General features: G+C 45.7%; 1 protein-coding gene across 3 annotated transcripts in view; it reads left to right on the top strand.

Annotated features, from left to right (window-relative positions):
• Positions 1-23,349, top strand: part of NHSL2 (NHS like 2) — a 70,807-nt gene that overhangs the window by 31,892 nt on the left and 15,566 nt on the right. The gene's annotated exons all lie outside the window — the stretch shown is intronic.

The following is a 23,349-nucleotide window of genomic DNA, read 5'->3' as shown; positions in this document are numbered from 1 at the left end:
GCAGAGTTGCCAGATGAAGGGAACAGCTAAAGAACAGGGGTTGACTTGGGAGTAAGGCCACAGGTGGACGATGAATGGCCCCTCCCAGAGGAAATAAAAGAGGAGCAAAAGGGGAGTGGAGTTTGCAGGAGACAATTAGTTTGCTTCATTGGTTCGTGACTCTCCGAGACTCCTTGCCAAGTTCTGCAGATATCGGCCTGGCAGCTCTCCAAGCCAGATAAGGTCTGTGACCGTAAATCCTCCCTTGAAAGACTTTACTGGATATGAATGAGCAGAATTCACTGTCAGTTAATAAAAGGTTTTTTTTTGTCAGGACAAGGGGTCTGCTTCATGGTTTGGGGAAGCCTCAGTCAGAACACCTACAGAATTCACTGCACTGACAACCACCTGCTTCTGCAGACCGTGGTTTGCGTGCAAGAGCTCCGGTAGCTTCTCTTAACGAAGAGATCTCCTTCCGCCCTTTTGCCTCCCAGATTTTAAATTGCCCTCCAATTGTATCCCAGCATCTCTGCCTTGCTGGTTTCTGCCCCTTAGGAAAACTGCAAGGAAAATGTAACCTCTGCCTTCCTTGCCTTTGAAAGCCTCTCTTATCTATGTCAAAAATTGGCCCTTCCTCTTTGAAGTTCCCATTTCACAAGCTATATTTGCAACAGTGTGGTTTGCTCGTGATGAAAGCTGGGTGGGTGCTTTTAGCTAGAAGGGTGGGAAGGGTGGAGACCCATCTTTTTTGAGAAAGAGAAACCCAGCTTTCGGGCACTGGTCACAAGGTTTCTGGAAATTGCCTCTCTAGCGAGGGTCTTGAAAACTTTGCTGCTGGATGGTAAGCTAAGCCCTTTCGTTTGATGAAGAAAGATAAATTCTGAACTTTGTAGGTGAGGGGGTTGGGCTAAGGAAATGTAAGAAGCTGCCCAAATTAGCTGAGATGGTGTCTTTACCCTGTCTTTCTGCTTGGAAGCAGCTCTGCATCCCTACGTCTCTTAAGTAATTCTTTTAAAAGCTGGTGATATTGGGGATTGGATCTTCTGCCTCCTTCTGCCATTTAGAGGAAAGTAAGAAGGAGGGCCTTCTTGGTGCTTGCTCCTACCTTATGGAAATCAGGGAATAAGGTAGGAGCAAGAAGAAACCAGACATCTCTGCTGTCTTTCTGCTGGTAGCTAACTCAGCTGGTGTAATGGACTGTGAGAATAGCCTTGAGGAACAGGAGGAAGGGCTGCAGGCGCCCCAAACGGGTGAGGTCGAGCTGGCCACGTCCATCCCGACCCCTCCGAGGTCAAACACAATCCTGATGCGGCCCTCGATGAAATTGAGGTGGACACCCATGGTCTACATGGAGCAATCCAGTGGTGAAATTCAATTTTTTTTACTACCGGTTCTGTGGGCATGGCTTGGTAGGCATGGCAGGGGAAGATTACTGCAAAATCTTCATTCCCTCCCCACTCCTGGGGAGAATGGATGGGGCAGGGCCAGCCAGAGGTAGTATTTGCCGGTTCTCAGAACTACTCAAAATTTCTGCTACCGGTTCTCCAGAACCTGTCAGAACCTGCTGGATTTCATCCCTGGAGCAACCCTTACAGACCTGACACTTGTTTCGTCACCAAAATAGATGTGGGATGGGAGAAAAAGAAAGTCCCCCTGTGTCCTTTATTCCCTGAAATCAGCTTGGCTAAGGCAGCCCTTCAGCTTCCATAAAACCCTCGAATAGAGGTGTGAGGGGTTCCTGTTCAGACATTGTTCCTTTTCTCCTAGGCTGCTGTCAGCTTCCCAGGGTGTAACAAATAACAGCCTATTATGGGTGTCTGTATTTCTTCACTCTTTGGCAGGAGATTCAGATCAGGGAAACGGCAAAAATGAAAGGGTGGTGGTGAGTGAGACACCCACTGCTCTGAGTGTGTCGCAACCATGATAAAAATTAGAAGCCATTTCGCTGGCTGTAAAGTTAAGCGAGGAAATGGGATCGCAGAGCTCCGATAGCAATCAAGATCAAGGGAGGTACTAATGCCACTTTAAAAAGCCTTAGTGAGACCACACCTAGAGCACTGCACCCAGTTTTGGTCATCTTGGTATAAAAAAAGTTGTTGAGACGCTATAAAAAGTGCAGAGAAGAGCAGACCCAGATTGTTGGGGGCAAGAGGCGGACTCTGTAAACCGTTTAGCACTGTAAAGTGGTATATAAGCCTAAGTGCTATTGGGAAGGAAGGAAGGAAGGAAGGAAGGAAGGAAGGAAGGAAGGAAGGAAGGAAGGAAGGAAGGAAGGAAGGAAGGAAGGAAGGAAGGAGCGAGCCATGGTGGCACACCGTACAGAATGCATAATTGCAGACCAACTCTGCCCATTGCCAGCAGTTCGATCCTGACCGGCTTATGGTTGACTCAGCCTTCCATCCTTCCAAGGTGGGTAAAATGAGGACCCAGATTGTTGGGGGCAATAGGCTGACTCTGTAAAATGCTTAGAAAGGGTTGTAAATCACTGTAAAGTGGTATATAAGCCTAAGTGCTATTGAGAAGGAAGGAAGGAAGGAAGGAAGGACGGAAGGAAGGAAGGAAGGCAGGCACAGTGGTTAAAATGAAGTATTGCAGGGTAACTTTGCCCACAGCCTGGAGTTCAAATCTCACCAGGCTCAAGGTTGACTCAGCCTTCCATCCTTCCGAGGTGGGAAAATGAGGACCCAGGTTGTTGGGGGCAATAGGCTGACTCTGTAAACTGCATAGAGAGGGCTGTAAAGCGGTATATAAGCCTAAGTACTATTGGGAAGGAAGGAAGGAAGGAAGGAAGGAAGGAAGGAAGGAAGGAAGGAAGGAAGGAAGGAAGGAGCCATGGTGGCACACCAGTTAGAATGCATAATATCAGACCAACTCTGCCCATTGCCAGCAGTTTGATTCTGACCGTCTCATGGTTGACTCAGCCTTCCATCCTTCCAAGGTGGGTAAAATGAGGACCCAGATTGTTGGGGGCAAGAGGCTGACTCTGTAAACCACTTAGAGAGGGCTGTAAAGCAGTATATAAGTAGTGCAGGATGGGAGCTTTGCCGGAGCAAGAGGCCATGGTATTGAACAAATATTTAAGCATCTTTAGGAAGCAGGCCCTCGGCTTTAATGTCCTTGATATCCACTCATAAATGGATCCCTCTGGGAAGTTGCCGAAGAAGCTTCTTGTATGAGAAGTGAAACGTCTTCAAAGAAAAAAAAGCCCAAAAAGTCCAGTTGCCTCTTGAAAAAAGGCACCTTTGGGACTCTGGAAAGCAGAGCAGCAATAATGAAATGAGATCAGTTTTGGTGCCGAAGCACTACGAACTGTGGCTGGTGGCTGGGGAAGAAGGGTGTTGCACGATGGGAATTGTAGTTCATCTGGAAGGAGAAGAAGTTGGAGAGTAGAGTGCTCTCTGCTTGGCTACTGGTTTTACTTCCTTGAAGAAAGGACGGTACCTTTTACTAGCCTGGAGTTGGAAGAGACCTTGGAGGTCTTCTAGTGCAACCCTCTGCTCAAGCAGGAGACCCTACACCATTCTGGACAAATGGATGTCTAATCTCTCCTTAAAGAGCCTCTAGTGATGGAACACCCACAATTTCTGGAGGCAATCCCTTCCACTGATTAATTGAGTAAGGAACCAAGATTGAAGACATGGATACCATCTCTGGGTTTCCCTCTGTGCCAGGGGATTCATTTTACCTTCTGCTGTCCCCTCCCTTGGGCTAAGAGCAGAAGAACCATTGAGCAATCCATTCCAACTGCTGTTCCGCTGAGCTCTTTGCTCCCTTTCGGAGAAAGCTATCGCTGTTCAGTCTTTGGATGGACTCTCCAAGCAGGCAAGCAGACCTTCTCAAAAGCTTCAATTAACTCGGAGAAGAGGAAGTGAGAACAGCCCTTGGATGCGGTCCAGATCAGGTGGGAGTCACCGCACCGTCAGCAGGCATGACTCTCATCCTTAGGAATTAGGTAAGGAACAAGGACTAGGTTGTGCCTGGAAAAATATGTGGGCAGAAAGCACCGAAGGCTGGGCAGGTAGGCTGAACTCTCATCCAGGTGCTGTAGTCCACCTACCCCTTCAATATTTTGGAAACAGGCTGCAACAAATCACCGTGACTCTCTTTTGTCCCGACATGTAGCCCTCTCAGATGAAGGAATAAATACTTAATTTAACCCCACCCCCGGTCCTCAAATTCACATACTACAATATTTGAAAGACCCTTTTACAGAATAACAGAGTTGGAAAGGACCTAGGAGGTCTTCTTGTCTGATCCTCTGCTCAAGCAAGAGGCCCTGTACCAGGGGTGTCAAACTCAAGGTCCGGGGGCCAGATCCGCCCCAGGAGGGTGCTTAGATCAGGCCCATGGAGCCGCTCTGGAAACAGCAAAAGACCACGGAGCTCTGTTTTCACTGGCAGAGGGCTGCAAGAGGCCATTGTAGCTGAAAACTGGGCCCAGGAGGACACACGCGGCTCGCCCGAGCTCCATTTTTGCTGGCAGAGGGCTGCAGGAGGCTGGCTGAAAACGGAGCTCGGGAGCCAGTTTTCAATGGCGGAGCACTTGGGCCCCCACAGGCACCCCTGACACTAGGAATGTCAAGCTGGCCATGCCAATCCAGGCCCCCGAGGTCAAACACAACCCTGCAATGGCCTTCAATGAAATCGAGTTTGACACCCCTGCCCTATATCATTCAGTACAAATAACAGTCCAGTCTCTTCTTAAAAACCTCCAATGGTGAAGCAAGTTATGGAAGCAAGCCACAACTGGAAGGGACTTTGGAGGTCTTCTAATCCAATCCCTTGCTCAAACAGGAGACCCTTTACCATTCCAGACAAGTGGCTGTCCAGTCTCTTCCTTAACACCTCCAGTGATGGAGCACCCACAATGTCTGTAGGCCACTTCTGTTCCACTGGTTAATTGTCCTGACTGTCAGGAAATTTCTCCTTAGTTCTAGGTTGCTTCTCTCCTTAATACGTTTCCATCCATGACTTCTTGTCCTGCCCTCAGGAGCTTTGGAGAATAGCTTGACTCCCTCTTCTCTCTGATAGCCCCATAAATATTGGAAGGCTGGTATCATTTGAAGCGTAATCGTTTTAAGTCTCTTGTGTTTTTCCTCACCACCTGAGGGTAGGCCCTGATCTCTGACACCCAAGCTTAGAAACGGAGGAATTTTTCTAACAGGGATGTCAAACGCTGGTGTTAAACCCTGCTACATTCCTTCATGTTAGAAATCTCCCGTTCCTTCAAACTGGGTCCCATCCCTTTGGCCTCGCCGGAAAACCAGCTCTGTCATTAACCAAAGAGAGTCACCAGGAGCGGCAGATATTGTCCTTCTGTGCAAAGTCCCCGAGGCTACATAACTGCAGATGTCATTCCTTTCGGGTAAGGGCTGCTTATGAAAGCGGACAGCCTGACAAACACATAAAATAGGCCGCACCTTAGAGCACATTCCTTTCACCTTGTGTCTTTGCTCCTTTTTTGGAGGGCCTCGATCACATCTGTCAGTGGCCGAGAGCATCCCCTGGCTGCATGCTAGCATGGATTTGTTGCTCCTTCTCTCAAGCTTCATCTCTCCCCTTTCTCCTCTGGATTCTGAACCCCTGAACGCCTCAATCTGCTTATTCGGAGAGTCTTTGTACCTGGAGTGGACAAGACATTCGGTATCCATGGATACCAGGGTGTTCTCTGCTTGGTGTCGAAAGAGGAATATCCATTTTGATTTGGCAGCTTCTGGGGAGCTCCTGGCCAAGGCTTGTTTCACTAGTTGAAAGGTGGGCTGGATATGTCACGTCACAATCTTCTAGTGTTGTGGCCTGCCAGTGGCCAGCGGAGCTGGCAGCAGATTCGGACAGTGAGGAGGTTGGGGAGGAAGATGGGCCAGTCCTGGAGCCTGGGGAAGGCTCTGATGAGGGCTCTGTGTCGGAGGCAGAGAGGGGGCCAGAGCTATATGCCAGTTATCAGCTGCCTTCAGAGTCAGACATCAGTGAGGCAGATGAATAGCTGGAGCCTGTTCCCAGTGTGCGCATGTGCAGAGCTGCCAGATGAAGGGAACAGCTAAAGAACGGGTTGACTTGGGAGTAAGACCACAGGTGGACGATGAATGGCCCCTCCCAGAGGAAATAAAAGAGGAGCGAAAGGGGAGTGGAGTTTTCAGGAGACAATTAGTTCGCTTAATTGGTTTGTGACTCTCCGAGACTCCTTGCCAAGTTCTGCAGAGATCGGCCTGGCAGCTCTCCAAGCCAGAGAAGGTCTGTGACTGTAAATCCTCCCTTGAAAGACTTTGCTGGATGTGAATGAGCAGAATTCACAGTCAGTCAATAAAAGGGGTTTTTGACGGGACAAGGAGTTTGCTTCATGCTCTTGGAAAGCCTCGGTCAGAACATCTAGGGCAGTGGTAGGATTCAGCCAGTTTGCACCCCTTCGTGAGAACCAATTGTTAACTTTCTGAGCAGTTTGGTTGGGATTTATTGATGGTAGAGGCCGTGCCGTCAATCAGGTCCAGCAGGATAGCAGATACAATTGCACTACCTGCTTTGATTAGGAGGATGCATGTAGCTTAGTGGGCTGTGTAATCCAACCTGTTTTACAAGTAAAACAAGTAAACAAGTAAAACTGAACAAACAGGGGTTCAGTAACCATTTGTCAACCTGTGAAGGCAGTCTCTGGGCCCACCACTTAACAGATTAACAGAGTTGGAAGGGACCTTGTAGGACATCTAGTCCAACCCCCTGCCCAAGCAGGAGACCCTGCACCATTTCCGACAGATGGCAGTCCAATCTCTTCTTGAAAGCCTCCAGGGATGAAGCTCCCACAACTTCCGAAGGCAACTTCTGTTCCATGGGTTGATTATTCTCACTGTCAGAAAATGTCTACTTATTTCTAGGTTGAATCTCTCCTTGTTCAGTTTCCAGCCATAATTTACAACAATCTTTCTCACTCTCAGCTACTTGGAGACGTGTGGACTCTAACTCTCAGCATTCCCCAACTAGCTGGCTAAGGAATCCTGGGATTTGGAGTCCACACATCTTTAAATGGCTGAGGTTGAGAAACACTTCCTTGTTAAGTTTGATCTGCCTTTCGGCAAAGAGTCCATAAAAGGTTTCCAGACATTGACAAATGTCTTTTCCTTAATCAAACAAGTCCATTTTCCCATCTCTGCATATTCTGTCCTCTTTGTCAACTGTTCCTCCATTGTGGGTACTTCAAAATTCTTTGCGCTTGCATATAATAATCTTGCCGGTTCTGTATTACTATCACAGTTTTGATTGTCCCGTTGCAACCACTGTCTTGATGGTTTTGACCAGGACCTGCAGATACCCCTAAAAGTTTGAGGATTTTAGGTTGTAAGAGCCTTAACGCACTTAAAGGGAATCAGCTAGGCAAGTTAGCTTGGATCTTTCCTGATTTCCTCATGTTTTGGAAACCTAGCCACGGTTGTCAGTTGTGTATTGTGCAAACCAAATCATCACGTTAAGACACAATTGGTTCATTTGTTTTGACCCCTGCATCTTATGTAAACATAGCCTTGTGTTTGCTTAAGGATTTCACACTCTCCAATGTGCAGGAAGCTTGTTTTCTCCAAATTAGGGTACACCCACATATTGAAAAGCACTGTGTGAACTCAGAAAATGTTTCATTCCCATCACCTAACGCAACATTTTATGTGAAGGCAGCAACCTGTTTGTGTGTGTGTGTTGTTGTTGTTGTTGTTGTTGTTGTTGTTGTTGTTGTTGTTGTTTCTGAGACTCTTTCACCCAGGAAGAACTGATCAGCTTCTTCAGAGGAAACCTCTCCATACTTAACAAACCAGACCAACATCTTTTCCACTAATGATCTGCAAAAGATTATGGGACAGTGATGGAGAAATGTTTGCGGCAATCATCAATGGTCATTAATGCTTCATGCGGGGGGGGGGGGATGCTTTTATATGTGGTTGTTTTCTCAACTGTGAATACATATAGATATTTTTTTTTTCAGAAGGGACACGGTGGCTCAGTGGCTAAGATGCTGAGCTTGTCAATCAGAAAGGTCGGCAGTTCACCGGTTTGAATCCCTAGCACCGCATAACGGAGTGAGCTCCTGTTAGTTGTCCCAGCTTCTGCCAACCTAGCAGTTCGAAAGCACAGTAAAAATGCAAGTAGAAAAATAGGAACCACTTTTGGTGGGAAGGTAACAGCGTTCCCTGCACCTTTGACGTTTAGTCATGCTGGCCACATGACCACGGAGACATCTTCGGACAGCGCCGGCTCTTCGGCTTTGAAACGGAGAAGAGCACCGCCCCCTAGAGTCAGGAACGACTGGCACATATGTGCAAAGGGAACCTTTACCTTTATTTATTGTTTTCCAAATGCATCTTTGAACTTCTTAAAGGTTTCAGGCGAAGCTACCATTGTCAGGCTGGGGTTGCAGAATGATGCTTAGAGCCTCTTTGCATGTGCAGAGAATTGGGAAGAGGATTCGGATTTTGCTGCTGCTTCCCTCCCTCTGTTGGCACGGCAACAAGTCAAATTATTTAAAGGGGGGGTTGAGAGAAGCAGTCTTCCAGGATGTCAGGTTGCCACGGCAACCTCAATTCAAACAGCAAGTGGGCGCAAAGAGGCAGAACATTTTCTTCTGGACTCGAAGTTGGCGCAACCCCCTTTGTTCCCAAATACCCCTCCGCGTGGTAGAGCATTGGGCGCTCCTGAGATTTTCCTGAAATAGAGTTCCTTTCCAGAATTTGGGAGACGAGAGGATTGTCTAGGTATTATTTGCAAAACAGAGGAGTTGCTCGCACAAGCACACACACATACCTTCCACACCACAATCTGGGACATGCGATCCTCAGCAGATTCTGGCTGGGACACCGATCGTTGCTTTGAAGAGCAGGGTAGCCAACAGGTCATCTAATCCTGCTTCGTTGCAGCATCTCCGTGCCGGGAGAAGTGCCTGGGGAGTCTTGCAAAGTGGCAGAATCATTGATCCCAGGAGAACAGAATATCCCTAGCTCGGAGCTGAATTGTGGAATCCTTGGTGGTCTCTGAACTTGCAGTGATTTGCTTGCCGACGTTTTGTTACCTGACGAGGTTATGTCACCATGGCCACCAGACTTGAAATTTGGGGCTTAGACAACTTAGAACTACGCTGCCTTCGCTCTGACCTAAGCGTAGTACATAAAATTATCTGCTACAATGTTCTACCTGTCAATGACTACTTCAGCTTCAACCACAACAACACACGAACACACAATAGATACAAACTTAAGGTAAACCTCTCCAAACTTGATTGCAGAAAATACGACCTCAGCAACAGAGTGGTCAACGCTTGGAATGCTCTACCTGATTCTGTGGTTACATCCCCAAACCCCCATAACTTTAACCTTAGGCTGTCTACCGTGGACCTCACCCCATTCCTAAGAGGTCTGTAAAGGGCGTGCATAAGCCCACCAGGGTGCCTACCGTCCCTGTCCTGATGTTCCTTTTTTTTTCATGTCCATTTCATGCATTCATAATCTTGTATGTATTTAGATCTATTATCTTATACACACTTGACAAAACAAATAAAAGATGAATAAATCAGCACCTGCAAGCAGGCAACCAGGCACAGAGACCATCAAGGACTCCACAGAATAATTGGTTTCAGAATCACTTTGCCCCCCTCAAGATTCTTGTGAAGGGGGACATGTGAATGCCAAGTCTTGCCTATCAGATTAACAGAGTGGGAAGGTACCTTGTAGGTCATCTAGTCCAACCCCCCCACCCAAGCAGACCCTACATCATTTCAGACAAATGGCAGTCCAATCTCTCCTTGAAAGCCTCCAGTGATGAAGGTCCCACAACTTCCAAAGACAACTTCTGTTCCATGGGTTGATTGTTCTCACTGTCAGGAAATCCCTTCTTGTTTCTAGGTTGAATCTCTCCTTGGTCAGTTTCCATCCATTATTCCTTGTTTGGCCTTCGGGTGCCTTGGAAAATAGCTCTCTGTGGCAGCCCTTGAAATATTGAACACTGCTGTCATGTCTCCCCTCGTCCTTCTCTTCACTAGACTAGCCATTGGTAATTGGCTCCAGGCAAGCTAGTGAAAAAGTGATATTATTAGTGTTATGGAGGTGACACCTTCTGCTTCTAGGCTCTTAAACCAGCAGCAAAAGTGTCCTTGGAAAGGGACAAGCGCAGGAAATGCAAAGTTTCTAGATTATCGGCCAGTATTTTCTAACCACCGTTTTGCATCTCCCCACCCTGGTCATCATTTTGCTCTGCTTTCAGGTGGACTTCTGGATTTTGGTGACAGCGAGTAAATCGGGATTCTTTACCTGCCTTTGTTCTGTGACAGCATCAATGCATGATTGGTTTGCAGTCCCAGTTTGGGGGTGAAAGGTTTGAAGGGCTGAAGTGACTATGGGTTGTTCACTTCCAGAGACGAAAAATGCATTCAGGTTCCCTTTTTTCTTTTTTTCTTTTTTGGTGGAAGCACAGTCCTGTCGCCGAGTAGGTTCCAAATTTTACCCTTTCTAGTTTTTGCTGTGACAACGTCTTAGTACAGCTGGATTCTTGGATGGACATTGTGGGTCCTGGGGGGCGGGTATGTGTTTGTTTGAGTGGCACTTTGTTCTCCCCCGCACTGAGCTTAGAAATAGGTGTGTTCGTTGTTGCCTCAGTGAAATGCACGTCCTTTGGGGGTAGACATCTTCAGTCTGACGGTCTGCAATTGGGTGGATTTCAGCTCCCAGAATTCTCAAAGGCATGCCCATGCCAGTCTGGGACATCTGGAAGTTGAAGTTCACACATCTGGAGATGGAAGAAATTTTAATGGGGAAGGATATCGTACAAGATACATTCCAATGCTTCTTCCTGTGGATGTTTAATTTGCCTTTCTGCAAATGAATGCCACTGCTAGGATTTTTGTGTGGTGGTATATTTACCAGTCTGGGACCTACCTTCTTTCCTTCCTTCTTTCCTTCTTTCCTTCCTTCCTTCCTTCCTTCCTTCTCTTTCTTTCTTTTTATTTCTTTCTTTCTTTCCTTCCTTCCTTCTTTTTATTTCCTTTCCTTCCTTCCTTTTTTCTTTTTATTTCTTTCCTTCTTTCTTTCTTTCCTTTGTTCTTTCTTTCTTTCCTTTCTTTTTTCTTCCTTCCTTCCTTCCTTCCTTTGTTCTCTTTCTTTCCTTCTTTCCTTCCTCCTTTCTCTTTTTTCTTTCCTTTTTTTCCTTCATTTCTTTCTTTCTTTCCTTCCTTCTTCCTTGCTTCCTTCTTTCTCTTTCTTTCTTTCCTTATTTCTTTCTTTCTTTCTTTCCTTCTTTTTTTCTTTCTTTCCTTCCTTTTTCTTTCTTCCTTTTTTTTCTTTGTGTGCGCGCGTGCCCCCCCCAAAAAAAAATTATGTCTCCTTAGAACTTCAGAAAAAAGGCCAATTGTCAGGGGTTAGTCCTTCTCCTCCCCTTCCACCCTCTTTCCTCAGCCATATCTTCATGAACAGCAAACAGGAAACCGCTTGTGATCGGAAATCCTCTTTCTCTCCCCCTCTCCTCATATGGAGTGCTTTCAATGCAAAAATCCCCATGAAGCTTTTTTGTTTTGTCCTCGAGGGCCTTACATGCTAATTTACAGAAAACATTAGGACTTGAGGCAGACCAGCAAGGGATACTGCTCTTCCAATATCTTGGGAAGGACTGGAGCTCAATAAGGAGGGGCCAGGGCCAGGATCTATGGATAGCAATAGCAAAAGCACTTAGACTTATATACCGCTTTACAGTGCTTTCCAGCACTCTCTAAGCGGTTTACAGAGTCAGCCTCTTGCCCCCAACAATCTGGGTCCTCATTTTTATTGACCTCTGAAGGACGGAAGGATGAGTCAACCTTATGCTGGTCAGGATCGAACTGCTGGCTGTGGACAGAATTAGCCTGCAATACTGCGTTCCAGCAGGAAGGAAGAGAGGGAGGGAGGGAGGACAATAGCAATAGCCCGTAGACCTATACACCACTTCCCAGTGCTTTACAGCCCTCTCTAAGAGGTTGACAGAGTCAGCCTCTTGCCCCCAACAATCTGGGTCCTCATTTTACCCACCTCGGAAGGATGGGTCAACCTTGAGCCTGGTGAGATTTGAACTGCTGGCAGGAGGTGATGAGCAGAAATAGCCTGCAGTACTGCACTCTAACCACTGCGCTATGTCGGCTAAAGTGTGGGTGGAACGTAAGACTTTAATACTTCCACAAGGTGTGAAATTGAAGCATGCTTTTAATCCTTCCTTCCTTCCTTCCTTCCATTACCATTTGGTTGGCACAGCACCAGGCAGCCGAGTCACTTTTCAGTTTCCCATAATGCCCTTGAAACAGAACAGCACCAAAGCATTGTGGGAAATGGAATCAACATCAGCCAGAATAACCAGCTCAGGTGGTTCAGCCCAAACGTCAACCAAACGTAGCTCAGACATACTCCTAGGATTTGTACATGGCACCATGGGAGCCTGACAACAGCCAATAGAATAGATGTTCTTGCACAGGAACAGGAAGCTCAAGTGCAAAACCCAAGAGAACATATAAATACTCCCCATCTCAACTCCTTGTGGTCAGCTGAACCAGAACAATCCATGTGATTCTGTTCATCATTAAACACTCTTTCCAATCAGCCTGCAGAAAACATTAGGACTTGAGGCAGACCAGCAAGGGATACTGCTCTTCCAATATCTTGGGAAGGACTGGAGCTCAATATGGAGGGGCCAGGGCCAGGATCTATGGATAGCAATAGCAAAAGCACTTAGACTTATATACCGCTTTACAGTGCTTTCCAGCACTCTCTAAGCGGTTTACAGAGTCAGCCTCTTGCCCCCAACAATCTGGGTCCTCATTTTTATTGACCTCTGAAGGACGGAAGGATCTCAAGTGCAAAACCCAAGAGAACATATAAATACTCCCCATCTCAACTCCTTGTGGTCAGCTGAACCAGAACAATCCATGTGATTCTGTTCATCATTAAACACTCTTTCCAATCAGCCTGCATGTTTCCAGTGTCTTTCTCCCGGCTTGGAACTGAACCCAAATGGACATTTCTTCCATCAGGTGTCTTGCTAGAATCACAACCGTAAATCGCAAGCCGGTAGCATTGCAATCTTTAAATTAAACTCCGAGATTTAAACCTTTGCAAATCTTCGAACGGATGATGTGGAGCGGATTGTTAATTGAATCTTGGGAAAAAAAGAAGAAAGGAAAAAAAAAAGAATCCCTAGGTGCTTTATTTAAAAATAAAATGTTTTCAAGGGAGGCTTTCAGCTCCACGAAGGCAATTAAAAACAAGGCAGCAGCGCGATGAAGTTTAAAAGCTGCAATTTAGGGAACAGAAGAATTCGGATCAAGTGCAGATGGCGAGGGCCTTCTTCAGAAGAAAGGCGTCTTGGTTCTCCCACGTAGGGAGGCAACGCTGTGTATTATTTATGACCCTCTTTTGTGAGGAAACATCGGATGGAGCTTCTGGTCTCGATAAAGGACAGCATGATTTCTTCCCAACAAAATAATGTCAGTCAACAACTGGAAACGAGTGCTTCCCGCGAATACAAAGTGAGGGTTAAAATGACACCATCCACACTGACTTCTTTTTAAAAGCAGCTTCCCCCGCACGTGCGTGCTAGTCGTTCCCAACTCTAGGGGGCACTGTTCATCTCCGTTTCAAAGCCGAAGAGCCAGCGCTGTCCGAAGACGTCTCCGTGGTCATGTGGCCAGCATGACTAAATGCCGAATGCGCATGGAACATTGTTACCTTCCCACCAAAGGTGATCCCATTTTTCTACTTGCATTTTTTACGTGCTTTCAAACTGCTAGGTTGGAAGAAGCTGGGACAAGTAACGGGAGCTCACTCCATTATGCGGCGCTAGGGATTCGAACCACCGAACTGCCAACTTCTGATTGACAAGCTCAGCGTCTTAGCCACTGAGCCACCACATCTGCATATTAACCTCTAGGCCACAGGCTCTTCTCGTTTTGTCAGCTGAACAAGTGGGGGGGAGATTAAGTGTTTTTCTGGTGAGACTGGTCTATAAGGGCAATGTAGTCTACCTAACTATGAGACAGAGCATACTGCTTCCATGTTTGCCCTTTCGGTCCCAATCTAGGAACCTTTGCAGACAGTCGCTTCCACGACAAACTATTTCGTGTTAAATTTAAATTTACTGAGAAATAAAGGGAGACTGGTATAGCTATTTCAAGCTGTTTAGCTCTTGTCAGCTAGCCATACCCGTCTGGGATTCGAACCCATGCCCCCTTGCATATTAAGAAGCTGTATTAACCTCTAGGCCACTGGCTCTCCTCATTTTGTCAGCTGTACCAGGGGGGAGATTAAGTGTTTTTCCAGTGAGACCAGTCTATCAGGGCAATCTGGTCTACCCAACTATACTACTTCCACATTCACCCTTTCAGTTCCAGTCCAGGAGCCTTCGCAGACAGTCGCTTCCATGACAAACTATTTGTGTTTTATATTTACCCACAAAAAAATAAATAAAGGGAGACTAATTTAGCTATTTCAAGCTGTTTAGCTCTCATCAGCTAGCCATGCCCTTCTAGCCTAATATGCAAGCAGCCCAGGTTCGAATTTCTAAAGTTGAATGATTTTCTGATAGAAAGCAATCAAAAGATTAGAGGATACCTAAGCATGTGCAAAATGCATGGATGCAGAGATTTTTGCAGGCTAAAAAGGATGACACCGTGCCTTCGGATGGCATCCTAAGAGCCCTGAAAAGTGGATATTATGAATTGGACAAAAAGAGAGAGAGAGAGAGAGAGAGAGAGAGGGAGGGAGGGAGGGAGGGAGGGAGGGAGGGAGGGAGGGAGAGAGAGAGAGAGAGAGAGAGAGAGAGAGAGATTTCTATTGGGAGTTAATTAAAATTAAACCCAATAAAATTAGTCTCCAGTCCGGTCTTTAATAAACTCTTTTGACACATTAAGAATTGCAATATGGTAAATAATAATGATTTGTCATCTGGAGACTTACAAGCCCGGGCTTATGGAATTGTGTATGAGGCTTGCTGTGACATGCTTCTACAATAGGTCAAAGCTGTAGCTTTTGCTCGGAAATTAAGGACGGACGTACTAAGAAAAGTCACTGTTGAGTCGTTAATTTTGCCATTTACTGATGACGCAGGGATCACGCAGATTGGGTCTGCTTGCAGAGCTGGAAAATACAAATTTGGATCAAAATAAATCATGCCCAAGCTGTGATGCTCCTTGGGTAGGAAAGCTAGCGTTGAGGCACGTGCCGAGTGGTGCTTCCTCTTTAACTCAGGACAAGCTAGCTAGCTAGGTTGCGTGAACCTTCACTCCGAACTGGCTTGCATGTGTCCAAATGTAAGATTTGCTCCTGCCTTTCTGCTTCTTTTCGGCCTCTAGAAATACATTTCGTTGCATATATTTTGTACAATGACAATAAAGGCTATACTGTAGAGTACTTTCCTCTTTGGTGACCTGAGGTTTATTCCATTGGCTGTTTTTATTTGCTCGTCACGCTTTGTTGTTTTTTTCCTTGGACTTTTTGAAGGACTTCGATGCTCTCCTTCCAACATCAAAATAGACCAAATCATTTGGCTGCTCCAAATTCAGGCACGAAAGCAACCCCTTAATTTGAAATAAGGAAGAGGAGTCTGCCTTCCAGGGGTGAAATCCTACAGGCTGAAGGTGCACAAAACCTTGTAACCTTCCCACCAAAGGTGATCCCTATTTTTCTACTTGAATTTTTAACGTGCTTTCAAACTGCTAGGTTGGCAGAAGCTGGGACAAGTAAACGGAGTTCTTTCCGTCACGCAGCGCTAGGGATTCGAACCGCTGAACTGCCGACCTTTCCGATCGACAAGCTCAGTATCTTAGCCACCAAGCCACCAAACCTTCAGAATTCCCCTAAAGTTGAATGGATTGGAACAGGAACTGGAATTCTGGGAGTTGAAGTCCACACACTTTAACGTTGCCAAGGTTGAGAAACACTCATGTAGAAAATGTATGCAAGACCAAGGATTGGAGGCGGAAGACTGCCAGGCTATTCAGGTCTGAAGGCTAGACTGTGAAGTTTAAAAATAAAATGTGAAAGAAGACAGCGACAAGGTTCTCCATGCTGTTGCGACAAAAACCACACGGGCATGACTGCGTCGTCACAGCAGTGGGGCTCAACAACTTGAAGGCAATGTCTTGCTTAATGCTTCAGGACCTGCCCACTAGCTCTCCATAGCCTGATGATTTGAATGTCTATGGAGATTCTCAATCATTCAGGTCATGGTTGTCCCAAGGGTGTTTTTTCAGAAGGCAACTGGGCTTTCTGTGTTGTGTTATGTTAGTTGTGTCTTCTTTATAGATTCTGGGACCTGTTCCAATACTTTGGTTGGTAGACATGATTTCAGCTCTTGGAGTACGTGTTCCACTCTCTTTCCAAACCTTAGTTATGAAGTTAATCTGTCTTAATCTTTCATTGTGGCATTGGAGCTGTGCTTTCTCTTTTTTCTGATTAAAGTTTTTTTATTTTTCCATTTTCATAACACATAATCGCATGTATACTATTACATAACCAACATTGTATTGTATTGTTAAATGTTTACATCAATTCATCTTACCAACAACTCCCCCAAAACCAATTATTGGCTCTTCTGCTCTCCATATACCATATTTGTACATTATTGTACTTTAATCCAATACTTTATCCATCACTTCCTTCTCCCTCTCTCCTCCTCCCTCCCTGCTTCCTTTCTTCCCTCTGTCTTTCTCTTCTCAACTTCCCTTTCCTCTCTCCTTCTCCTCTCTCCCCTTACCACTCCTCGTTTCTCTCCTCCTCTCCCCCCCTTTTATCCTCTCTCCTCTCCCTCTCTTCTTCCCTTCCCTTTCTCCTCTACTTCTCACTCTTCATCTCATTTACTTGGTGTATTTCAGCTTCCAATCAGGAGCTGTGCTTTCTGCAGGATGTTTCCTGCCCTGTGTCCCTTCACTGTTGAACCCTTTCCAGGCTGTTGGGGACGAGTCTGTCCTGTCTGCGTGTCAAACTGAAGCGCAAATGGTTCCTGCAGTCTGCAATTTTTCTTGAAATCCATTCATACGCCCGCACCATTTGAAGGCCGTTCATCCCAAAGTGCATCACGAAAAGTCTATGGAGATTCTCAGCCATCCGGGTCATGGTTGTCCCAAAGGTGCTTTTTTTTCAAGAGGCAACTGGATTTTCTTGGGTTTTCTTTGAAGATGTTTCGCTTCTCACCGAAGAAGCGTCTTCAGCTCTGACTGGATGGTGGGGAACGGAAGGATTGATGCTCCTTGCAGATCGCTGGTCATTTGCATCCTTTTAGAGAGTCATTGAGGCCACTTGGAGGTTTGTCTGTGTCCTCAGGGTCACCTGAGTAGTGCTAATGGTTCCTGTAGTCTGCAATTTTTCTGGAAATCCATTCATATTCCCACACCATTCAACGGGTGCCCAAAGTGCATCGCTAAATGTTTGTGGAGATTCTCTGGTCATCCAGGCCATGGTTGCCCCAAAGCTGCTTTTTCAAGAGGCAACTGGACTTTCTGTCTTTCAGTTATGGAAATTAATCAGTTGTCTTATTCTGGGATAAGTCCAGCTGCCTCTTGAAAAAAAAACATCTTTGGGACTTGATTGATTTGAGCTTCTCCTTTATCTTTACAATGCTGTTTTGTGTGCATTGATATTTCTGGGGAAGAAAACAGTTGTGGTCTCCCATCTTTGCGTGATCTTTTAGCCTGTCCAACTCTAAATATTCAACCCACCCAGGGGTGAAATTCAGCAGGTTCTGACAAGTTCTGGGGAATTGGTAGCGGAAATTATGAGTAGTTTGGAGAACCGGTAGCGGAAATTATGAGTAGTTTGGAGAACCGGTAGCGGAAATTATGAGTAGTTTGGAGAACCGGTAGCGGAAATTATGAGTATTTGGAGAACCGGTAGCGGAAATTATGAGTAGTTCGGAGAATTGGTAGCGGAAATTTTGAGTAGTTTGGAGAACCGGTAGCGGAAATTATGAGTAGTTTGGAGAACCGGTAGCGGAAATTATGAGTATTTGGAGAACCGGTAGTGGAAATTATGAGTAGTTCGGAGAATTGGTAGCGGAAATTATGAGTAGTTTGGAGAACCGGTAGCGGAAATTATGAGTAGTTTGGAGAACCGGTAGCGGAAATTATGAGTATTTGGAGAACCGGTAGCGGAAATTATGAGTAGTTTGGAGAACCGGTAGCGGAAATTTTGAGTAGTTCAGAGAACTGGCAAATACCACCTCCGGCTGACCCCAGAGTGGGGTGGGAATGGAGATTTTACAGTATCCTTCCCTGCCACACCCACCGAGCCGCACCCACAGAACCGATAGTAAAAAAATTGAATTTCACCACTGAACCCACCCCAAGCACACATTCACACCTGCCCACAAGCAGATAATTCTACTTTTTTAAAGGCCCTCAAAATGTTTCCATTAGAGATCTTTAACTCCTTGATGGAATTGCTCTCCTAGGATTTCCCCATGATCTGGTTTGAAACCACCGCAAATAGGAAGGCGGATTTTTTTTGCTAGGTTTTCCTGTGAATTCCCCCCCCCTCCCCATATTATTAGAGAGGCGTTGTTGCCGAAAACGAATTAGCAGCAGCGTAATTAGACGAATACCATGCAAATCAGCTTGAGCAACTGGAACGGAAAAAATCAAGTTGTAATTAGCTTTTTGCAGCATCCTTTGCCTCGGGACACAGGTTTATTTATTCATCAGATTTGCATGCTACCAATTGAATTTCCATTCATGGCAGCCTGCGTATCGCTGCGTGCTAAAATTAATATAGTTGGCATTTTGGGGTTTTCTTCATTCCTTTCTCCCCCTGCTGACCTTTAAAAAATGCAAGGCAATTGGAGGCTATTGAACAATCTGGTCTTAAAACATTTATAAGCCTTCCACCTAATCAGTGATAATTTCCAAGGAAAACAGTTTAATATGTTTGAAAATTTAAAGACCACAAAGGCGGTTGTGGAGGAGAGGATGATCCGGGAGTTTTCCACTGGAGTTCTATCAACAAAGTGTTCTTGTTGTTGCAAAGTTGTGTCCGACCCATCGCAACCCCGTGGACAACGTTCCTCCAGGGCTTCCTGTCCTCCACCATTGTCTGGAGTCCATTTAAGCTCACGCCGACTGCTTCAGTGACTCCAGCCAGCCAGCTCATTCTCTGTTGTCCTCTTCTTCTTTTCCCTTCAATCTTTCCCAGCATGAGGCTCTTCTCCAGGGAGTCCTTCCTTCTCATTAGATGGCCAAAGTACTTGAGTTTCAACTTCAGGATCTGGCCTTCCAAAGAGCAGTCAGGGTTGATCTCCTCTAGGACTGACCAGTTTGACTGCCTTGCAGCCCAAGGGACTCGCAGGAATCTTCTCCAGCACCATAGTTCAAAGGCCTCCATTCTTTGGCCCTCAGCCTTCCTTATGGTCCAACTTTGCTCCACAGCCATATATTGCAACTGGGAAAACCATGAGTTGGGTGGGTTCATGCACACTTCTAACCCAGCAGTTCTCAAACATTTTGGCCTCAGGACCTCTTTGCCATCTCCAAAATAATGGAGGACTTCAACAAGTTTTGATTTATAAGGATTATGTCTCTCAATATGTATTGCATCAGAAATTAAAACTGAGATTATTTTTTTAAAAATATTTATTTATATGAGTTGGTGGAATCCTGAAAAGATATCTGGTCTTCTGGAGTAAAAGACCAGGTTCACAGCTCTGTTACTCCATTGCTAAGCAGCCTATGTGCAGGAATCCTTTCAACTAACAGCAGCTGCTTAGAATTCAATAAGGATCCATAGAATTTGATGGAGTGCCCTCTGTTGTCCTCTTCTCTACTTCCCCTTCCTCTCTCCTTCTCTCTCCTCTTCCACTCCTTCTCTCCTCCTCTTCCCCCCCCCCCACTCTGTCTCCTAACCCTCTCTTCCTCCTCTTGTCTCTCTTCTTTCTTCCACACTCTTAATCTCATCTGCATGGTGTATTTCAGCATCTGAGCAGGCTCCATTTAACGTTGAAAGAGAGAAGAAAGGAGGTAGGGAGGAGGAGAGAGGGAGAAGAGGCAAGAAAGCGATGAATAGGGTATAAATACGGCGTATGGAGAGCAGGAGAGCCAATGATATTCTTTGGGGGTTGATGGTGAGACGAATTGACATAATATTGGATAATGCAAAATAGTGTTGGTTATGAAATGGTATACATGTGGTTATTTGTATGAAAAAAAAACTTTTTTTGAAAAAGATGGAGTTGGCTGAAATGGCAAAACGGACTGCTTTGATTAAAGAAAAGAACATAAGTACTTTTTGTTTCCACTTTTTGTGGAAACCAATTCTGAACTTCATGCTTGATGTGGAATAGAATGGAACACTGACTTTGGGTTTTACTGATTAGACTGATAGATCTTTCTAGAAAGGACTTGTTCATACTATTATGGAAAAGCGGAAAGCTATGAATTGATGTTAATGGCTTATGTTACTGTAACAGAGAGAGACGGAAGTCAGTGCTTCTTTTTCTTCCCTCCCCCACCCCTATCTTTTCTCACTTCTCTTCCCCCTTTCCCTCCCCCCTCGCTGCTCTTCTATTTACTTTTGTATTTTGTATTTTATAATACTCTATAACTTAATGAAAATGTTTGAAGATTAAAAAGAAGGGATCCATAGAATTCAAGGGTACTCGGACTTAGTTTGCATGTAGCTATGTAGGAATTCTAGGCTGGTCCCTCTCTTAACTCCCCCCGCCCCCAGACTCTGCCACTCATTTTCTTACAAGGAGTCCCCAGAACACAGCTTGAGATCTGTTGTTTTAATCAAAGACAACATCAGTATTTGCAATGATGTTTGCTGTTCTGTGGAACATTCTCTTCTCTCCCCACCCCCACCCCCAGAAATCAGCTGCAACATGCCAGATTGGAAGTTAAGGTTAATACAATGGATGCAGGGGTGGGATTGAAAATTTCTAGCAACCAGTTCTCTGCTCAGTTGCTGGGTGGGTGTGGCCTACTCAGCCTCCTGCGCCAAAGCAGGGGGGGAGGTGTTTTCACCCTCCCCAGGCTCTGGAGGGTTTCCTTGAGCCACTGGGAGGGCAAAAACAGCCTCCCCCGGGTTCCGGAGGCCACACTGGAGGCCAGAAATGGGCTCGTTTCTGGACTTCCGGAACTTCCAGGAGATTTTTGCCCTCCCAGAGCCCTGCACTTACCTGGCATCCAAAATGGGCTGTTTGGAGACTCCTGGTAGGGGCGGGGCAGGGTGGGCAGGCTTAGCCAGTCCTTGCAACTACCGCTTCGGTGAACCAGATGTAAAATTACCATCCAGTTTGCCCGAACCAGTGTGAACCGGCTGAATCCCACTGCCTGAACGGATGGTTCGCCCAATCTCATAAAACGTAAACAGTATCAGAGTTGGAAGGGACCTTGGAGGTCATCTAGCCCAAGGCCCTGCTCACGCAGAAGGCCTGTACTGGGGATTCAAACCGCCAGCCTTTCTGATCGACAAGCCTTTGGTGAAAATGGACCACAATGGGTGTCCTTGATGCAATAGACATATACACGCCCCAACAAATTGAATCTTTGGATCAGGACAGAGTTGGTTTGAAGCCTGACGGATTCCTTAAGAGCAGCCTTCTACTTCCTGTAGAACACCCAATGTGACTAATTTCCCACCTACTGAAAGCAAGGATGAATGATTGTTTTGGAGAGAAAGAAACATAAAAGGAAATTCAGCTTCCCACTCAAAAAAAGAAGAGGTTTTAGGAACGAAGGAACACAACATAAGATCTGGAAAGGGGAGGGGAAGAGAATCTCTCCTACAGCTACTTCAATAGTAATTATTTGCACATTTCTCGATCACATGGACTCTCGGGAGGTGCCGTATCTCTGTATTTATTTTTTTCTCCCTACTCAAGCATTTCAATCCACTTCCTTCCAGCCGAGTTGTTTATGCGCCCCTTAGAGATAACATTGTTACAAGAGAGAGAGAGAGAGAGAGAGAGAGAGAAGTCGTGGGCTTGTTTAATCAAGCCGCTAAGTATTGTCATGTTTTAAAAGTCTGGTTCATTAAATAAGAGTCAAACGAGCATGCTAAACCTTTGATCTCCAATTGAGCCAAGGCAATCAAAGATTGCTGCAAGGCAACTTTTTCCAGAAAAGTCCACCCACTTGAAGAGAAAACGTTTGTGTGAATAGTCAAATTCTGGGGGGACGTTCGGTTCACAATCAAGTTGAATGAAACACAAATGAAATGGTGAAGTTGGATACAATCAATCCATCAGAATAGAACTGGGACCTTGGAGGTCTTCTAGTCCAGCCCCCTGCTCAAACAGGAGACCCTTTACCATTTCAGACAAGTAGCTGTCCAGTCTCTTCTTAAAAACCTCCACTGACAGAGCACCCACAAGGTCTAAAGGCAACTTCTGTTCCACTGGTTAATTGTCCGAACTGTTAGGAAGTTCCTCCTTAATTCCAGGTTGCTTCTCTTCTTGATCAGTTTCCATCCCTTGTTTCTCATCTTGCCTTCTGATGCTTTGGGAAATAAATAGGCCCTCCTCTTCTTTGCAGCAGCCCCTCAAATAGTGGAACAAAGCCAACGCATTGACATGGACAGTTCCGATCAGGGCCTGGAGAATATGGTGTTTTCCAAATAACATTGGATAATTGGATACCGAATCAGATTGATTGGATCGGCTTGAATGGTTAAGCTCCAAGCCAGATCAATGGTTTCAATTTACAGGATTTAATAAGCGTGGATTTTGCTTCATAGTTTCACTCTCCTGCTAAAAAAATAATAATGCAAAGGGCAAAGAGCTAAGGGCAGAAAGTCCTCACCTTATGGCCACAGTTGGGATCAAGAATTTCCATTGCTAAGCAAGGCGGTTGACGAAGTGAGATGGGTCTGAGTTTGCCACCTTTTTTGACAGGGTTATTAAGCAGATCCCTGCAGTTGTTATGTGAATAACTTGTCGTTAAGGGAATGCGGCTTCCCTATCGACTGCTCGTGGGGAAGCAGCGAGGAAAGTCCTCAAATGGCGATCCCATGATCCTGCAAACATTGTACATACATGCTGGTTGCCAAGGGCCTGCCAGAGTTGGTTGCAGAAATCAAATCCAGAAAGATAAGCAGGTAACTGATTCAGCAGGATTCATTAACTTCTCTTTATATATAATACAATACATGAAGTAAATATACAATATCAATAGGTGGGTTGCTAATTTTTTTACTACCGGTTCGGGCAGCCTCCCATGTGTGCTCAAGCACACTCGTGATGCTTCTGCACATGCCCAGAAGCGTCCGGGTGAGTGGGCGGAGCCTCCCGCCACCCCTACTACCGGTTCGGACAATCCGGGCCGAACTTGCAGCAATCCACCTCTGCAACAGCTGGTTCACGGGCAGAGAAGAGAACAGTTGTGTTTCAGTTCAGAGTTGCAGACAGA

Source organism: Natrix helvetica, assembly GCF_964273705.1.
Source record: "Natrix helvetica genome assembly, chromosome: 11".
NCBI classification, from domain to species: Eukaryota; Metazoa; Chordata; class Lepidosauria; order Squamata; family Natricidae; genus Natrix; species Natrix helvetica.
This window is presented reverse-complemented; position numbering and strand designations above follow the sequence as displayed.